The sequence below is a fragment of the Melitaea cinxia genome, chromosome 9, assembly GCF_905220565.1.
Source record: "Melitaea cinxia chromosome 9, ilMelCinx1.1, whole genome shotgun sequence".
In the NCBI taxonomy this organism is placed as follows: domain Eukaryota; kingdom Metazoa; phylum Arthropoda; class Insecta; order Lepidoptera; family Nymphalidae; genus Melitaea; species Melitaea cinxia.
In genome coordinates, this window is record NC_059402.1 from 11,536,399 (window position 1) to 11,557,258 (window position 20,860).

Genomic DNA, 20,860 nt, shown 5'->3' on the forward strand with positions numbered 1-20,860 from the left:
ATCTTTGCGTTCTTGTTGTTTTTATCATTTAACCTTCCGATAAAGGGATAATTTCTTTCAACTGAAGGCTCCAGTTTATCTTGGGTATATGTATTTATTTAAAATAAATAAACCTTAGTCGCCTATAATGAAACGTTCGCTGCCAGTATATTAGATCGGTTATCGCTCACATAGCGGTGTTACTTTTAATTTGGCATATTAATTTGTTGCATAGATAGCCATTGCAACACTTGTCAGGGATAAATTAACCATGAGCTAATAAGCACTGCTCTGTATTACAGAACTTTTTTAGTTTTTGGTCATATTGTTTTAATAAAAGTCCCTAGCGATTCCTGTGGTAACTGAATTTGTAAACTTGAAACTTTTATTATGTCTAATTTATTTCTTAAGGGAACGTAAATTAGCTTCTAGATCTCTTAAAGTGGTTAATAACTTTATACTGCATGGGTAGATTTACGACGATGCATAAAATCATTTTTAATTTGAGAGATGGACGATTCGCTTCAATTTATATGCAAAGTTAGTAACTAATCATAGTGTAGTCTAGACATCCTTGAATCGCTTAATTTATTTCAGCAGTTACAAATCTCTTGCCTCGGTTTAATACTGACGTATCTTTAGAGTACAAGAGTATAAATTTTCTTAACTTGATTGCATAAGCGTGGAAATACATAAACACATTTTAAAGTAAAATAAAATAAGCAAAATATCTAAATGAAATAATAGTTTAGACTTTGAAGCAAAAAAAGTATATTTTGCTATTATACCAATGTTGATTACTTATTAACTTATTTACTTATTTTCTTTCACTGGTTACTGGTAATGCTATCTGACGAACATAGAAAAATTGTATATATATATTTTTAATTATTTTCTATTTTTAACCGACTTCAAAAAAAAAGGAGGAGGTTACTCAATTCGACCGTATATATATATATATATATATATTTTTATGTATGTTCGGAGATAACTTCTTCGTTTATGAACCGATTTTGATAATTCTTTTTTTGTTGGAAAGGAGATATTTATAGTTTGGTACCATGATAAGGAAACCAGGATCTGATGATGGGATCCCAGAGAAATCGAAGGAAACTTTCGAAAATCGTAAAGGTGACTAGTAAATTTAATCATGTTTTCATTAAGTACTATAAAGCACTACTATTTAATAAAGGTCTGGAGTCGATCTGATGATGGAGAAGAAAGATAGTCGAGGGAACTCTTCAACAATTTATAGCAATTACCTGCTTTTTGAACTTAATTCGTTTCTATTGATGAGAACTTTGCACCTGTATAAGTTATAAGTGCCATTACAGTCTGATGATGGAGACAAAAGTTAGTCGAGGGAACTCTTTAACGATTTATAGCAATTACCTGCTGTTTGAACTTAATTCGTTTCTATTGATGAGAACTTTGCATATATATGAGTTATAAGTGCCATTTCAGTCTGATGATGGAGACGAAAGATAGTCGAGGGTACTCTTCAACGACTTATAGCAATTACCTGCTGTTGAAACTTAATTCGTTTCTATTGATGAGAACTTTGCACCTATATGAGTTACAAGTGCCATTAAAGTCTGATGATGGAGACGAAAGATAGTCGAGGGAACTTTTCAACGATTTATAGCAATTACCTGCTGTGTGATCATCTGTGTCGCAGGACCAGGTTTGATGATGGAGCCCATAAACACTCGAGGGAATTTCTCAACAATTTACAGCAGTTACTTTTTGCTGTTTGACGACCGCTTTGATATAATGGTGCATGTGCCGTGTCGGCGGCGCCTAAACACCGACGGTCGCGGGTTCTATTCCCGCTCGGAGTGGATATTTATGTTTATACAAATATTTATTTTCGGTCTAGTTGTTAATCCTTGTGGTTCTAACAACCTAACCTCGGAGAACACGCTAGGCTGTCAGTCCCGGTTGTTATTACGTACACCTGATAGCGAACTTTACTCATAGTATGTCGACGCTCTAGCGCAGCGGTCACAGCACCGGCTGTTGCGCTGGCGTTAGTGGGTTCAATCCCCGGGCACGACAGACATTTGTATTGGCCATATAGATGTTTGTCATGATCTAGGTGTTTGTGCTTGTGTATTGTGTATGTTTCCGAATCCCCGACATAAGAGAAAAAGCATTCTTGTTAGGTCTACCCATCACTAAAAATTGTTAAATAAAATAATTTTTAACAAAAAAAAAAACCGACTTCAAAAAGGAAACTAAAAAGTGATAATAAATTTACTTAGTACAAAGCAATTCGTATTTTGATTTAGTTAATCAGAAATGATTAAATAAATATTTTATAATTTTGAAGTCGGTGCCAAGTAAAACAATAACTACTCTAGTATCTACTCGTAAGTTGTATTCAGTTTTCTTTCATAATTTGTTTTCTTGGTTGAATACTGTTATTATTCTGTTATTGTTTTGACATATCTAATAGTATTTTTTGTACTTGTTTTTTGTATGTGTGTTGTTTGTATTTGTTATTTTAGCCAGGTTGTTGAGTGTTTACTTACTAGTGTTTCCTTTTTGAAGTCGGTTTTTTTTTGTTAAAAATTATTTTTTTACTAACAATTTTTATGGATTCCAGTTATCCGAAATAAACAATTTTTATTTATTTATATATTATCATAATAATTATCCCTGATATGAATTTCTTGCAAAACTAATACAAAGAAGAATTTTCTGCAAATTTTTTCTAATAATCTTTTAGAATCTTAAAATATTAATTTAAAATAAAATGAGACTAACTAGACTCTATATCAAACTACATTATGCAAGGACTGAACCACACGTAGGCACATCTGTATCAATTTAGTCGTTTAGAAGATCTAGTGTACCGTGTAATTTATATTACACACTGGAACGGTAATAAAAATATAGTTTTGACCTTTATATCAATAACTATACTTATATATGATATATTTATATAAACTTTTGTAGTATTTAAGGTAATTATCAATAAATTAACTTATAAGAGAAAAACAGTTTTTAATCTATATGAACTGAAAAGCGGAAATCTTTTTTTTTATATATATTTGTTAGCTTTGTGTATATTATTATAGTGTAAAAGTTTTAAAGGAAACATTAACTTTAACCTTTTTAGTGCATTTAAATAAAAGCTTGTTTTTTAAGAAATGTTTTTACTTTTAATTTATTATAAAGTTTATTTTAAACATTTTTGAATATCATATCAAAAATTGACCGCTCCAGCGGGATTCGAACCCGCGTCTCCGACTGACCGTGTCGGCGCTCTAGCCAATTAAGCTATGGAACGATGTACCCGCTAGAGCGAAATTTTTGATATGATGATTTTTTATTTTCGGTTTTAAGCGAACCGTGGCGCCGTCTATAGTGAGTTCTTTACAGAGACCCGTAACTATTCAAAGTTTCATATTACAATGAAAATCTTTGACAGGAGACGACACCATGCTATTATTAATACCTACGATTTTATTTTTGTGTTACCCCCACATTAGGAATTCTAAACATTTTTGAATATCATATCAAAAATTGACCGCTCCAGCGGGATTCGAACCCGCGTCTCCGACTGACCGTGTCGGCGCTCTAGCCAATTAAGCTATGGAACGATGTACCCGCTAGAGCGAAATTTTTGATATGATGATTTTTTATTTTCGGTTTTAAGCGAACCGTGGCGCCGTCTATAGTGAGTTCTTTACAGAGACCCGTAACTATTCAAAGTTTCATATTACAATGAAAATCTTTGACAGGAGACGACACCATGCTATTATTAATACCTACGATTTTATTTTTGTGTTACCCCCAAATTAGGAATTCTAAACATTTTTGAATATCATATCAAAAATTGACTGCTCCAGCGGGATTCGAACCCCGTTAGTACCCCGTAGTTACGGGTCTCTGTAAAGAACTCACTATAGACGGCGCCACGGTTCGCTTAAAACCGAAAATAAAAAATCATCATATCAAAAATTTCGCTCTAGCGGGTACATCGTTCCATAGCTTAATTGGCTAGAGCGCCGACACGGTCAGTCGGAGACGCGGGTTCGAATCCCGCTGGAGCGGTCAATTTTTGATATGATATTCAAAAATGTTTAGAATTCCTAATGTGGGGGTAACACAAAAATAAAATCGTAGGTATTAATAATAGCATGGTGTCGTCTCCTGTCAAAGATTTTCATTGTAATATGAAACTTTGAATAGTTACGGGTCTCTGTAAAGAACTCACTATAGACGGCGCCACGGTTCGCTTAAAACCGAAAATAAAAAATCATCATATCAAAAATTTCGCTCTAGCGGGTACATCGTTCCATAGCTTAATTGGCTAGAGCGCCGACACGGTCAGTCGGAGACGCGGGTTCGAATCCCGCTGGAGCGGTCAATTTTTGATATGATATTCAAAAATGTTTAGAATTCCTAATGTGGGGGTAACACAAAAATAAAATCGTAGGTATTAATAATAGCATGGTGTCGTCTCCTGTCAAAGATTTTCATTGTAATATGAAACTTTGAATAGTTACGGGTCTCTGTAAAGAACTCACTATAGACGGCGCCACGGTTCGCTTAAAACCGAAAATAAAAAATCATCATATCAAAAATTTCGCTCTAGCGGGTACATCGTTCCATAGCTTAATTGGCTAGAGCGCCGACACGGTCAGTCGGAGACGCGGGTTCGAATCCCGCTGGAGCGGTCAATTTTTGATATGATATTCAAAAATGTTTAGAATTCCTAATGTGGGGGTAACACAAAAATAAAATCGTAGGTATTAATAATAGCATGGTGTCGTCTCCTGTCAAAGATTTTCATTGTAATATGAAACTTTGAATAGTTACGGGTCTCTGTAAAGAACTCACTATAGACGGCGCCACGGTTCGCTTAAAACCGAAAATAAAAAATCATCATATCAAAAATTTCGCTCTAGCGGGTACATCGTTCCATAGCTTAATTGGCTAGAGCGCCGACACGGTCAGTCGGAGACGCGGGTTCGAATCCCGCTGGAGCGGTCAATTTTTGATATGATATTCAAAAATGTTTAGAATTCCTAATGTGGGGGTAACACAAAAATAAAATCGTAGGTATTAATAATAGCATGGTGTCGTCTCCTGTCAAAGATTTTCATTGTAATATGAAACTTTGAATAGTTACGGGTCTCTGTAAAGAACTCACTATAGACGGCGCCACGGTTCGCTTAAAACCGAAAATAAAAAATCATCATATCAAAAATTTCGCTCTAGCGGGTACATCGTTCCATAGCTTAATTGGCTAGAGCGCCGACACGGTCAGTCGGAGACGCGGGTTCGAATCCCGCTGGAGCGGTCAATTTTTGATATGATATTCAAAAATGTTTAGAATTCCTAATGTGGGGGTAACACAAAAATAAAATCGTAGGTATTAATAATAGCATGGTGTCGTCTCCTGTCAAAGATTTTCATTGTAATATGAAACTTTGAATAGTTACGGGTCTCTGTAAAGAACTCACTATAGACGGCGCCACGGTTCGCTTAAAACCGAAAATAAAAAATCATCATATCAAAAATTTCGCTCTAGCGGGTACATCGTTCCATAGCTTAATTGGCTAGAGCGCCGACACGGTCAGTCGGAGACGCGGGTTCGAATCCCGCTGGAGCGGTCAATTTTTGATATGATATTCAAAAATGTTTAGAATTCCTAATGTGGGGGTAACACAAAAATAAAATCGTAAGTTTATTTTATCCACTCATAATTTTTTATCTTCAGATTTTGTGAAAACGGAAGTTATTAAAACCAGCTTAGAATTTATTATATATATAAGAAAGTGTTTAAATTAAAACTGATGTCAAAGGCTTAGTATCAACTATTTACTATAGACATCAGTCTCGTAAATAGCTTCCATTTACTATGTTAGATTATAAATATAATATAGTCGTGAGTTTGTTTATAAAAAATAAAATTTTTTCGACCGCACCAAGCTTGGAAGTTTTTATTTCGTTTTAATATACTTCTTCAGTTACACAATTTTCTTGTTGAGAAAATTAAGAGTCTACTTAATGAAGAGTACCATTTCTTTAACTAATCTTGCTCTTAACATTATTACAATAAAATGCTGTACATAGTTCAATTTAACTGAGGTAGGGCACAGCAGGAATTTCCTGCTCAAAATATGGAGCAGCCCGACTGGGGTAGGACCTTACAAAAGATCACAGCAAAATAATACTGTTTTCAAGCAGTATTGTGTTCCTGTTGGTGAGTAAGGTGACCAGAGCTCCTGGGGGGATTGGGGATTGGGTCGGCAACGCGCTTGCGATGCTTCTGGTGTTGCAGGCGTCTATAAGCTACGGTAATCGCTTACCATCAGGTGAGCCGTACGCTTGTTTGCCGACCTACATTTAAAAAAAATATAGTATAAAATATATTACTGTGACCATAGTTTTTAGTATATTTTCCATACATGCTAATCAAAAAAGACAAGCTGTCTAATATAACCGTGGTTATGATGGAGGTAAATTTTGATAGCATCGAAATATATCACGTTTCTACGTTTCGAATTTGAATAATACATAAAAAAGATAGGAAAGATTTTTATAAAGTGAAAATTATGACATATATAATTTTTACTTGTTCTTTATTTTATGTTAGTACTTAAGTTACGACTTATTAGCATATCTAATCTTACGTATACAATTTATATTATTATTATTTACTTTATTGCACTAAAAAAAGAATATACAGAAAATTACACGTATAATTGATGGCAAAGGTGGACTTATCCCTAGAAGAGATATCTTTCAGGCAACCAATGGTCATGAAAGAGTGTATAGCGGGGGACACAGTGCAAGAAATAACAACGGAAAGAAAATTGTTAAATAACTGTATGTAATATATTGCATACTTACAAGTATAAATACATACACACACACATATATATATATATATATATATATATATATATATCATATATCATATATATATATATATACATACCAAACATATGTATACATACATACACACACACACACACACATAGATAAATACAAATTTTAAAGACAAGAATTTATACCAACAGAAAGATCACAAGCTACAATATGCGAAAGCACGGTTAAATTCAATTAAGTTTACATCCTTTTAAGCGGTGAAGGAAATAATCAACGAGTCTTACGAAAAAAAAAATGAGACATAATTACCCGCAAATCTTGGCTGATAAAGCTCTAATATTATTTATATGGTTATATATATTTACGTAAATGTATTTGCTCGTTTGTGTCTCAATTTAAGTGTTATGATGTCACAATTTGTACACCTACACCGATATGATACCGTCTCCTCTGACCCTAGGTTGCCTGGAAGAGATGGCATTTCAGCGATAAGGCCGTCCTTCGTACCTTATGATAGTTTGTTAAAATCAATTATTTCTATTTTGGTGTACAATAAAGTGTATTGTTATGTTATATTACTTCTTAATTGATGAAGTATCTTAGCAATGTAACAAGGCTGATAAAGCACACTGCGATACTTAAAATAATTACTTTTTTTTTTACTGTAAGTCGTATGGTTTGGGTTAAATTAAGTAAAAATAGTAGCACGTATGAAAAACATAAATAACGAGGATTGACGAGGGTCGCCATGACAGTAACATTTTTATATGAGTAAATTTCGAATTTTATATACAAGCAGATATCGTACAACATGTACCTATACGAAGATTGTTTCTTAAGTTGACATTTAATCTTCTTCTTTCAGTAGCATTTTTTCCATAAGATGCCTGGTTGTCCGCATCCTGATGGCCGGTATCCCATTTCACTCTCTCAGCCCCGGAAAACTCAGGGTGCCGGTCGCTACGCGGGTTGCCAGGCAGTCCACCATGGTCCAGTGTACTCGCGACGCCTTCAACAGAAAAAAATGGAAGCACATCGCCAGGAGAGCTACCCTTGGAAATGTTATCGACCCACCAAACACCAAACTATGTACCTAGTCAGCGTAACCACGACGACTCTAACAAGAGTGTACGACTAAGAAGAAGGATCATATAAAAAATTTACAATCTGATACAGAATGGTATATGTAATTATTTATATTACATATATGTATGAAAGAAATATACTGTAAAACACTGATATTAAGTTCTTGTAAGAAAAAAATGAAAATAAAACACTAATGATGTTATTTCTTGTAAAGCAAAAAGAAAATAAAATGTTCAGTCGACGTTGTGGCGTACACACATAGCAGTAATTATATTTATATTCAAGACGTAGAAGAAATAAAAGGCTTTTCATATTTACGTGCTCGTGTAAACACGTGTATTTCGCATATTACATGTTTTTATATTATATTTACACCTCTGAGGTGCTCAAATGTTTTTGTCGAGTGTTGACCAAAAATTGCATGTTACAAAGGTCTTAGAAGCTTTTAAAATAGTTTTAACAATTTGTGTGAAAGAGAAAAGTACTATTTAATGAAAATATGACTAAAATAAATCCTCAATCATTTATTATTACACACATAGAAATATTCCTACCTTACTCATTTAACATCTCTAAATCAGCTGCAAATTATGCCTTAATAAACACTTTAACTCTTTAACAGTATATTGGACATTATTGCAAACAAAACGACGTGTAAAACATCGAACAGTTTTCAAACAAATTAGAGACAGTTCGTAAATACACTCCTTCTAAATAGTCATTGCAGAATTAGAAGTAGCCTTGAGATTTAAATTAGAATCGTCAGATTTTTATTGAATAAAAATATAAAAAGCGAGTCATCGACGTTGCGAATGAAAGCTTGTCATGTCAAAATTAAATCATTTTTTTATTTATGCATAAAACAGTTTATTTACTTATGAACTTGATATTATTTTCAGTTTATTTACTTGTTATTATTTTATTACCGAGTGTTTAGTAATACTCTTTTTTTTTAGATAAAAGTAGGCAGTATTTTGTATTAATAAATAACAGTAAAATTCTTTGTTTAAAAAAGGATTGAGATAGAATTCAAAATTAATAGTCACAATAGTAAAAGATTGAAACATTAAATATCAATAAAATTCCGCAATAAGTATTATGACAAGGCATCTTAATTAACTTTCATACAATGCTTTTAAATTGAATATAGTAGTCGCTAACACATTTATTGCTAAAATTTATTAAATATAAAAGCATCAATATTACTGGGATGATGAGTTTGTTCGTTCTGTTAGTACTTTTATAAGAAAGCTAAAGATCAGCTAGATAGTAAACACTGTCGTAATTTATATACTTCTTACTTTTCTATATAATCTTTAATCTAAGTACAATTAGTATTTATTTGTTTTTAATCAATAAAATACCTAAAGGACCTAGATATGGTTTTTAAATCTACATTGGTCTACCATATAATTTGCTATGACCATTCTATTTGCTGGTTATACTAAAGCAAACTTTCGTGATTTAGTGTCATATTTGGTTGACGTGGTTTGATTGTGACTTGTGTCTCACAGCTCGGGTGAGTAATCTGCTAATAGCCGTCGTCACCGTCAAGACGAAGTCACAGGTGTTAGTGTGTCTAGACATCGCTGCCATATTGTGCATGACGCTTACAGTGATTTACATTTTTATTAAGTTTTCCGTTGATGTTAATCAAAAAAAGAATCAATATAAGGTAGGGTAGATATTAGATAGTTTCCGATATATATAAGAAAAAAAGGTGTTGAGCCTAAATGGATTAGTGGACAGAAACATAAGCAACACAGTCACGTATTTAAATTCATTTTAACTATGCTAAGTTATCGAGTGTTTGTTCAAGAAATACAACGTAAGTAGACGAAAAAAATTAACAAACGTACTAGTCGTCATTACGATTTTCGAGGATTTCCTTCGATGGCTCTGGGATTCCATCATCAGATCCTGGTTTCATTAATACTGGTACCACACTTGGGCTGTCTCCTTTCCAACATAAAAAGAATTATCAAAATCGGTTCATAAACAACGAAGTTATCCCCGAACATATATAGAAAAAAAATATATACATATATACGGTCGAATTGACTAACATCCTCCTTTTTAGAAGTCGGTTAAAAATCATCTCGTGCTTGGGATATATACATACATATATCGCTAGAAATTTTGATACAATGTATATAATAAAACTCTTAACATCAAAAGCACCTTGCTTTTGAAGACGTTCATAGTCTATAGTCCTACAACCTCTTTATTTTAAAATTATAAAAATTATATTACTATTCATTTCAACTTTAGTATCCTCCAACAGCTAATTAAGTAAAGGAATAATTTAATAAAACAGATATACCTTATATACTCGTACAATATGACAACAATAGCTTAAGTGTATATTTATCAATTTTGGTAGCTAATATTTTATGTTATAGGTACACTATTAATTTTGATTAGATACATTTGTAATATATGGGAAAACATGTAAAGGGGACTGTCCACTTTGTATGGGGGTTTCGGCCCCGAGTGGACAGTCACTGAGAATAATAATTATATATTATGTTAGTAGTACTAACAAGTAGGAATTAGAAAAATGATATAGTTTTGTGTCCAGGTGTTTCTTTTTTGTTTTTTTGTGGATAATTACAAGAAGGTTTCTGAAATAAAAAATCATTGTTTTTGTTATTTTTGTTCTACTTATTGGATTCGTACGTTAACAGAATGTTATCTAAAAACTAGGCAGGTAGATTTATAAAATCTTGAAACCATTTCCAGCCCAAAAACCAAATAATTGTCATGACATGGGCACAACAACCTACTGTACGTCGACCAACCATGCAGTTGCAATAATATTTTTTTTTATGGCTTCTCTGCCTGACCTTTATTGTTTACATATAAAATAAACACAAAATATATTTTCCTACTTATAAATATGCCTACTGTGTATTTTACGTCGCAGTAGTGATGAATTCTCGGTTGACGGAAAACCTTTCAGTAGGTTGCTATATCACTATGAAAGAATATGGAAGTCAAATGAATGTATGACGCAAAAGTCTGTAGTTTAGGGTTGCCATAACAAATAATATTTTCAATAAACAAAATAAATCGATTAAATCGATAATCGAATTTAATATAATTAATTGCTTGCTTTTTATGTAGTCAATAACAATGTTTCTAAAATAGTTTATTTTTCATCAAAGTTAATTTTTTTTTACTAAATACACTTTTATAGACTTTTTTTCTAATTACATAATTCGATTTAACAATACTTTTAATCGATTTTAACAAATAATTGATTTAAAAATATTTCAAAATCGATTGTTCGTTAATAATAATTGTTTGTTTAAGACTGGCAACGTGGTATAATCAAATCACCAACCGGAAATAAACTAGACGTATATAATTAATGAATTAAAATACTTATTATATAAACTTTTTATCAGTTTTTATTGATACAACTGAAAATCACGAATAATCATGATATAATATATGAAAATTTTTGGTATATTTGTTTTTTTGTATAAATTCTGTTCACGCTGGGCCGAAAATGGACAGTCCCCTTTACCACTCCCTTTGACCCAGTTAGAAGTGAATTTTTCTATGTAGTAAGTAATTTAGCTTATTGAATTCGTCGAATTATCTAGTGAAGGTGGCACACAATTTTTTTGAAATTTGTTTTGATATTTTTTAATCTTTATTTGTATAATATACGATTGTTAATTACATAGGTCAATATTTTTAGAAAGGATAGTTTTTTAGGAATCTCTTAGAAGTTAATGTCATATTCTAATATGCTTGTAAATAAAATTGATAATTAATTATTGTATTACTATAGATAAAATATAAGCCTAAAAATAAAATTAAAAGGAACTTCGTTCCAATAATACATTTAGATTAATAAATAAGTCAGAGATAAAAAAAAAAAAAACTAGAGTGTGTGCTCAAGCAATAACGCCATAAGTCCCGAGTTCACCCGATCACGCTTTTCACCGTTCAGCAGCGAAGAGCAGCTGTCTGTATCTTTCTCGCTCGGGTACACTCGGCGGTCCCGAGTTCACCCGATCGAGAGTTTCACCTCAGAGCGTGACGGATTAGCCTAATTACCTACGGAAAAAATGTGTGTGCGGTGCACCAAAAGAAGTATTCACTAAAAAAACAAAATAATAAACTCATCACACTAAGACTTTGACTTGTAAGATTAAATCGTAAGCGAGATGTGAACAAATATAATATAAATGCTCAAACGACAAACCACGACAAACGTTCTATGGCTATCAAAACGTGCTATGACAAGAATCAAATTCGCTATATCTAGCTCAACCATCCTTTTAAATATTTTGTAACAAAGTAGATGTGAACATAAAATCTGCGACGTTATGGTTGTAACGTACATTAATTAAATGTTTACAGAATTAAATTGTATGGTAAAAATATAAAACTCTATACTTGCGTATTGCGTTCGCCAGTTGAAGTATGTTTGTGTATTGGAAAATTTTCAATTGCATATTGTAAAATTTAGATACTTTCAGTACAGCAAACTAAGCTACACTGTTGAAACATTTCACAAAACTTACTGAAATTGCAGCGATATTTTCTGAATAAAAATGAAATATATTTCATTTTTATTGTCAATATTATAATATTTTTTATTATTATTAATATTAGGTATACGTTATGTTTTAAGCCTACTTTATTTCGGTAAGTAATATAATTAATGAATCGATAAATGCGTTTATTTCTAGAACACTTAACGTAGGATAAAGTCGAAATATGCATTTTTATTTATACTGTGTTCATTTTTGAAATAATTTTTGTATTTTAAATAAAAAAAATAGTTATAAATAGTTGAGAGCGTGTGTATCAAAGTATTTTGTATGTGTGAATCTTAAGAGATTTGTATTAAAAGCTTGTTAGTAAAAATATCATTCGACATCTACTGACGTGACGCCTTCGAAGTCGAAATTCTGATGCGAATGCACGTTATGCTCGCATAAGCTATCTTTAGACCATAGTCATATGAGAAGCTTAGAGTGGTTCTATTTTTACACTGTGCAGACAAATTAGTTTAAGTTAAATATTAAACTCAATGTTTAATATTTATAAAAAAATTGTGTGTTTATGAAATCTGTTGAGTATTAATATTTGTATAACTTCTTATTTTTACTATAAAAATAGTAAGAGACTTTTTGAAAATCGATAAAGCTGTTTCAAGAGAATCCAGGACTAGTATCATTTTTTTTACGTAAATAAAATGTATATTTGCTAACATTGTTTATCTAAGATCAAAATAAACACAATGTACATTGTTATTCAAATTCACAGCACAGTTCAGGCACAGAATTTTTTTATAGGGTTCTTTTACGTTTGTATGATTGTCTTTTTGAATACTATGAGCTTTTCACAGATATAAGATATCATATTTGTTTAATTCGATGCGAAAGCAAATAAAAATATTTATTTACTATAAATATATGTCAAACAAGTATCGAGTGTAGTTTACAGTCAAGTGTATTACAATGGCGTCACCTGTACTTACTCACGTTTGCCTCGGTTAAGTTCAGTTGTTTTAATCTATGTTACAAGCCCGCCCATTGGCTTCAGTTCGTAGTAAGCTCGCGTCAAGAACGCTCGCGTCGAAACGAAGCATCGTTTTCTCTGCGTAAATTTTTAATATCGATGTTCGCTCTACCGACACAATAAAACACTTATTCGATAAACTGGCTTTATCTTAGGTTTTTTATCGATGTGTAGGTTGTTCTAAGTACATGGATTGTAGTGTGTGCGCGTTTAAACGTTGTGTCTTTAAGTTTTGAAGTGTATGATAGTACAGGTTACTAGGTGGGCGTACTGAAACTTACTTATCAAAGAGGTAAGGATGTTTTTATTAAATGTTCTATTGTTAAATTTATTTTATCATCTTTTATTATTATACTTAAATAATTAATCTTTTTTTAAAAACTTTATAAATATGTATGTTAAAATATAAATAATAAAAGTATGTCTAAGAATAGACCGTAGTACAAAACTTGAATGAAGTTGTCTTTCAATTTTACTAAAAGTATTAAAAGTTGTAAAAATTGTAGATATAGTCTTATGTGATGGAATTTTCGTAAAATTAAAATTGTTTCATCTCTACAATAACTATAATAGTTAACATATTATAATATCGTTTTGTTACATGCCTTATATTGATAAGTTTTAATTTTAGAATGAACAAACACATCTAAATAAATAAAAAACAATGGTTTTTAGTTAAATTTCTAGTTAGTTCTGCTTGTCATGAATTCGACCCCAGGTGACGCTATCCTTACTGAAACGCATAGCCAAATTTGTCTATCTGTGACCATATATGAGGGTCTATGATGATTTTTATGATCCATAATTATAAAATTTTAGTTTATAATATTAGTTAGTTACAGTTTCGTCACTTGGGTTTACGCATTTGATATAAGGAGACTTCGGTCCAATTATGCATAATAGTACTTATTAAAGAATTGATCACTCCCTCGTGTCAGGTGGTATTTTCCCATCATGACAAATACGAGGTCACATGCGTGACTTATAAATATGGGATGAAATTTGTTTTAGTTTTTATTTAAATTTCTGTTTTAAATTTTAGTATTTAAGTTGTATAAGTTTAGTAATATTATAATGATTACTCTGTTAATTAATTATTTATGGCTAAAACACTGAGAGGTTTTAATTATATTCGCAAACAGTGTTGTTTGAATTTTGAACTAAAATATAAATATTCCATTTATTTAATTTTTGTAAGATTTGTTTGTTTGTAAATGCCGCAAGGCATCGTATGAATCTGTACCGCTACGTGGTTGAAATCCCACGATCTTGCACTTAGCGCTTTGCTTTCTCGTTCCTAATACGCACCGCAAAAATTTGGAATGCCCTTCCGGCTTCCGTTTTTCCAACTAACTATAACTTGGGCATCTTTAAGTCAAGAGTGAATAGGCTTCTTCTAGGCTAGCGCGTACCATCTTAGGCTGCATCTTCACATACCATCAGGTGAGATCGCAGTCAAGCGCTAGTCTATATATTAAAAAAAATGTAAGCTTGAAACAAAAATATAGATTTAAATAATTCACCTTTACAAGTTACATTCACATCACTTTATTACCCGTAACAGAAGTCAAACATACAAGTATTAAACAATCTACAGTAATATTGCTTAACCTCTCCATTATTTTATTATTTTATTTAAATATGATTGAGAGACGTACGAATTAACTGAGGTAGGGCACAGCAGGAATTTCCTGCTCAAAATATGGAGCAGCCGGACTGGGGTAGTACCTCGACCTTACAGAAGACCACAGCAAAATAATACTGTTTTCAAGCAGTATTGTGTTCCTGTTGGTGAGTAAGGTGACCAGAGCTCCTGCGGGGATTGGGGATTGGGTCGGCAACGCGCTTGCGATGCTTCTGGTGTCGCAGGTGTCTATAAGCTACGGTAATCGCTTACCATCAGGTGAGCCGTACGCTTGTTTGCCGACCTGGTGATACAAAAAAAAAGAACAATGCGATTGAACAAAATTATGTTAGTGTTGGAATCGAATTAAAAAAAAAAAAACAAAAATCATACATTGAACTAAAAGTGTTAAAATAAATGAGAACCAAATGAATAAGAACTTAGTGAGTATTGGTTGAGAGACCAAAGATAAATTTAGCGGAATTTTGGAAATGTATGTATCAGATTATAACAATAACGTAATATACTTGATAATCTTTACATACACGATGACATTAGATTAGGTGATCAACGTCATTTGCGTTGCATAATTTTTCGGTTCATTGATGGGTTTGAATCGTTCAAAATGTACATTGATAACGAAGGTGAAGCAACTTTGATAGAAAGGTGAAAAACGTGAGCGATGTTCGAAAGCTTTCTAAGTATAAATTTAAGACTACAACTTAATATACTTACTGTAATTTAAATAATATAGGTATAAAAAATCTTCTATGCATATTTATAATATTTCTTTTGTACCAAATATGCGTCCAGTCTGTTTGATAGTACGCGGATGCCGTAGCCTATAGAACCATGCAAAAGTACTGAAAGCGTGTTGCCGACCCCTACTACCGACCCTTCTAGTAGGTCTGGCTACCTCAATTATTACAGGAATAATCACTATTTGAGAACATTATTATATAGCCGAAGTCTTATGCAAGGTTGAGATACTTCTCCATTCGGGCTGATCCAAATTTTGAGCAAGATACTACCAGTTGTCTTGTTGCTTTACCTCAGTGTAACCACTAGACATAAGGTGCAAAAAAAAGTTTCGATTTCCTCCTTTAAAAATCCTTTTTATATGAAAAAAAAACGATCACACGAATAAAGTAAAATTAACGAAACGTAACTCTCTCTCTTTCTATCTTCACTAACTTATATTCCGTTCGTCTCACATTCACCATGTTACTCCCCAAGTCCAGCGTGCGCAATGAAGTTTTACTTCAAAAACATATTTATCTGTTCAATACAACTCAGCTCAGCACAATTTGTATTCAATACATCTCAGCCCAACATCTCAGCAGCGCTGCTAATCGAGACCCACCCTAAAACTTCGGTATGTCCCTATTTATATTACCTACCCTCCATTACGTCAGATGCCAATCACACAACTATATTATTTCGTCTTCCGTTACATATACGAGATATGAACGAGTGACTTCGAAACCTGGCTGAAGCCTGGCTATTCTAATACAAGCTTCTGCCCGCGACTTCGTCCGCGTGGAATAGGAACAGTTTTGTCATACAAGATCGTTGCGAAACTGCAGCGCACGCAGCGGAAACTCTCAAAAGGAAAAAGAACCCGATTTTGAAACATTCTTCATTGCTGCTCCGCTTCTATTGGTCTTAACGTGATGATATATGACATAGCCTTACTCGATAAATAGGCTATCTAACACTGAAATAATTTTTCAAATCGGACCAGTAACTCTTGAGATTAGCGCGTTCAAACAAACAAACTCTTCAGCTTTGTAATATTAGTACATATATCCTTTTAATTATGATTTGGGTTATGTGGACGACGTTTCGTTTCATACTCCCTCCATCTCAGTCATCCAAAGACAACGTAATTATCTTCGCAACACTTTACAAATTTATGCCGACAATGAATTCTTATTTTTACACCACACTCGCTAAATACAATTGGTTAAAAAAAAATCCACTGTAAATATAATAGCAGTCTGTAAATGAGCAAACACCCCTACTTATGAGGAGAATTATGGTATCGTTAATGCTTCAGTACAAATTGTTGTTGATGACAGCTTGGCTATATTTTTCTTCTTTCATACACTCGAAATGTATTTCGATTAGAGCTAATTTTAAATTATCACTGTTTTGTTGACGAGTTCGATATATCGAATAAATTGGTTTTCTGAATTTAAATGACTAATTGACTTCTGGTTATTTAACCCTTTTTTATGATACACAAAATAAAAAAAGGTATCAATGTTGAAATTAATAAATGTATATTTTTTATTGAATGACATTCATCCTAAATCATTATTAGTGTCTTATCTGTCAATTCAAAACATTCAGTTAATGTTGACATTATATAACAGAACATCTCACATTTATGTTGCATTTTCTGTTAACGTCTAAATTTAGAGTAGGAAATGTTAGTGACATATTGAGGTTAGTAAAAATAAACACTAAAGTATAAGTCACTAAACACACATGTATAAACGCTAATGTATATACATGTCATACATGTTTGCGTGTAACGCGCACTTGTGTATCGTAAAAATAACGTATGAAATCATAAAAGGAAATATTTGCAATGATTGTTCACTTTTACTGCATATTAAAAGATATTCAAAGCAGCTTCAACATAAGGATTTAACAGCTTAAGGCTACTAAAGATTTACTAGTTTTATTTTACATTTTTTTAAATTTAGAATATTGGATTAAATTCACTTACGTATATTTTTACTCTTCTATAAAGTTTTGACTAGCCCGTTGAAACAGTGTGCGGGGTGACCCTGCTTATTTTTCTGGGGGTTGTGGGTTCGATTCCCCCCTCGAGTCTGGGTGTAATAATGTACATTTTTTATATATGTATTATTTGAATGTATATGTATCTTTCAAAAAAAAGCCTGAATCTATTTCAGGACATTATAAACAATAACACAAGCATTAAATTTGCTTACTTCAGGAACAGACGACCATGTGTGAACGTTGAGGATATTTATAATAAGGTTTTGTTGCACTGAATAAAAAAAACAAACCTTAAGATAAACACTTTGGGTAGTAAAGGTGTAAAATTAGAAGATCAACGTCAGTTCTTGTACCTAATCCGCTTGAATTTCAAGTACTACGAGTGCTATATTAATAACAGATGCGGTTATTGTAAAGCTCATGTAAGACACGTGCTAAAAGCAGTTTGTTTTGACGTATATGGCTTTTAGGTATTATAATGTATAAGGTCTTACATGAAACAAGCCGTATTTAGCTACTGATTTTGACTTGTGGAATAAAAGAAACATAAGAAAGAAATTATTTTATTATTAAATTGTACTGTGTGGCTACGGTACTAAAGAATATAGCCACCCCCTCTCTTCCCGTGGGTGTCGTAAGAGGCGACTAAGGGATAACACAGTTCCGCTACCACCTTGGAACTTAAAAAGCCGACCGATGGCGGGATAACCATCCAACTGCTGGCTTTGAAATACACAGGCCGAAGACGGGCAGCAGCGTCTTCAGTGCGACAAAGCCAGTACTGCGGTCACCAACCCGCCTGCCCAGCGTGGTGACTATGGGCAAAACACACGAGTTCACGTTATTTTTGGCGTAAACTTGTGGAGGCCTATGTCCAGCAGTGGACTGTATAGGCTGTAATGATGAAGAAAGAAATTATAAAAATCTAAAATAAACGTACGTAATGCATACAATTTGCGATTTGTCTATGTTTTACAAAAACTGGATCACAGCCAAATTACTCCTGTGTTCCTGCGGTGAGTAAGGTCACCAAAGTATCTGGTTATGTCCTGTATTGACAATGCGAGAAGGGTCACCCGCACTAGATCCAGTTTTGCAGGCGTTCGTAGGTTACAGCAACCGTCCATAAATCGTTTGTTCAGGTAACGTACAGGTAAGGTACAATTCAGTTCAGGTAAGGTACAATTGTTATACCCAAATAGTATCAAAAAATATTGTCTAACATTCGAAATGTTATTATTACGTCACGTTATTTGTATTTACATTACAAATGAAATGTTTTTAAAGCGCTAATCAAAACATTAATTGAGGATTTTTAATTAGAAATACTTACTTTATTTACTTGGCTAGCAATTTAATCGTATGCCGAGTAAGTTACAGATATTAAAATAATCTGTAAAAAAAGTTTAGTCAACAAGCTAGCGCTTAATGTTCGGTTGAAGAATTTTCAGAAAATGGATGGATACTACAAAATTACTCACTAATCTAATCGACTATTTTTTTTCGTGTTCAGATAATAAAAGTCTTGTTACTAAAATACTCATCTATCGACTATATAACTAGCCTAGTTTAAATTGCCTATAAAATTGGTCGGCCTGAAAAAGTAGCAATACGATGAAATGAAAACAACTAGCCAATGGCTCGTCGTTTATGTGTGTACCGCACACAAACGACCTACGCCCGCTTCATACAACAATATTTTTTCAGATAACACGAACACACACTATTTGTTTTTCTTGCTTTGTTCATTGTATTTCTTTTTCAAAATAAATATGGACATTTAAAACTATGAAATTGAAAATACATACATAATTCATTAGCATATCTATGAATTGTTTTACATAAATGTTTTTGTAATAATACAGTACCTGTATACTTCATTACTAAGCATATTGAGTACTGATAGTTAGACGATAACATTTTGAATTTAAATCAAGTTAAATTATAATTACATTAATTGACATTATTATTCATCTTAATTGAAGATGTTTTATTGTAAGCTGTAAATAAAACTGAAACCAAATATTTGCTAACAATTTAGTTTCTAGACAAAAACTTTGACTAACTTGTTAAATAAACAGCAGTTGTTAGGAGTAGACGCCATCTTTAAATACATTATTTTTAATAAATGAATACAATTTAAACTAAAATATTAGTTATACAAACTGATATACGAACATATACAACGCCGTAGTTCGCCGGGGTTCGAACCCCGCTGGAGCGGTCAATTTTTGATATGATATTCAAAAATGTTTAGAATTCCTAATGTGGGTAACACAAAAATAAAAATCTTAGATATTAAAAACAGCACGGTGTCGTCTCCTGTCAAAGATTTTCATTGTAATATGAAACTTTGAATAGTTACGGGTTTCTGTAAAGAGCTCACTATAGACGGCGCCACGGTTCGCTTAAACCGAAATTAAAAAGTATCATATCGAAAATTTCGCTCGAGCGGGTGCATCGTTCCATAGCTTAATTGGCTAGAGCGCCGACACGGTAAGTCGGAGACGCGGGTTCGAACCCCGCTGGAGCGGTCAATTTTTGATATGATATTCAAAAATGTTTAGAATTCCTAATGTGGGTAACACAAAAATAAAAATCTTAGATATTAAAAATAGCACGGTGTCGTCTCCTGTCAAAGATTTTCATTGTAATATGAAACTTTGAATAGTTACGGGTTTCTGTAAAGAGCTCACTATAGACGGCGCCACGGTTCGCTTAAACCGAAATTAAAAAGTATCATATCGAAAATTTCGCTCGAGCGGGTGCATCGTTCCATAGCTTAATTGGCTAGAGCGCCGACACGGTAAGTCGGAGACGCGGGTTCGAACCCCGCTGGAGCGGTCAATTTTTGATATGATATTCAAAAATGTTTAGAATTCCTAATGTGGGTAACACAAAAATAAAAATCTTAGATATTAAAAATAGCACGGTGTCGTCTCCTGTCAAAGATTTTCATTGTAATATGAAACTTTGAATAGTTACGGGTTTCTGTAAAGAGCTCACTATAGACGGCGCCACGGT

The 20,860-nt window shown here is 32.8% G+C and overlaps 1 protein-coding gene across 1 annotated transcript in view; it reads left to right on the top strand.

The window, feature by feature from the left end:
* Positions 1-13,657: 13,657 nt before the first annotated feature.
* LOC123656124 (fibronectin type III domain-containing protein 5) overlaps positions 13,658-20,860 on the top strand; it is a 164,036-nt gene continuing 156,833 nt past the window's right edge. Inside the window, exon 1 of the mRNA XM_045591834.1 lies at positions 13,658-13,750. The gene's annotated coding sequence lies outside the window, so the exon portion shown is untranslated. The remainder of the gene's footprint in view (positions 13,751-20,860) is intronic.